This window comes from Dreissena polymorpha, chromosome 9, assembly GCF_020536995.1.
Source record: "Dreissena polymorpha isolate Duluth1 chromosome 9, UMN_Dpol_1.0, whole genome shotgun sequence".
In the NCBI taxonomy this organism is placed as follows: domain Eukaryota; kingdom Metazoa; phylum Mollusca; class Bivalvia; order Myida; family Dreissenidae; genus Dreissena; species Dreissena polymorpha.
The window spans coordinates 18,206,198-18,206,408 of record NC_068363.1 but is presented as its reverse complement, the minus strand read 5'-3'; positions in this window follow the sequence as shown (position 1 = coordinate 18,206,408).

Here is a 211-nt window from a genome sequence, read left to right as displayed (position 1 = left end):
GTTTCCATTTGGATTTCATTATCGTTACGGTTTTGTCTAACTATTGTTCCATACCGAATAAATAAGACAGAATAAAAAATCATTTACAAGCTTATGTCTATGTACAAACCGTAACAAGTAAATTTAATTGGTTGATAAATCACGATATGTTTTCAAGCATATATTTTTAAATATTAAGCTGAACAACGAAAGTCCACATATTTATATATAA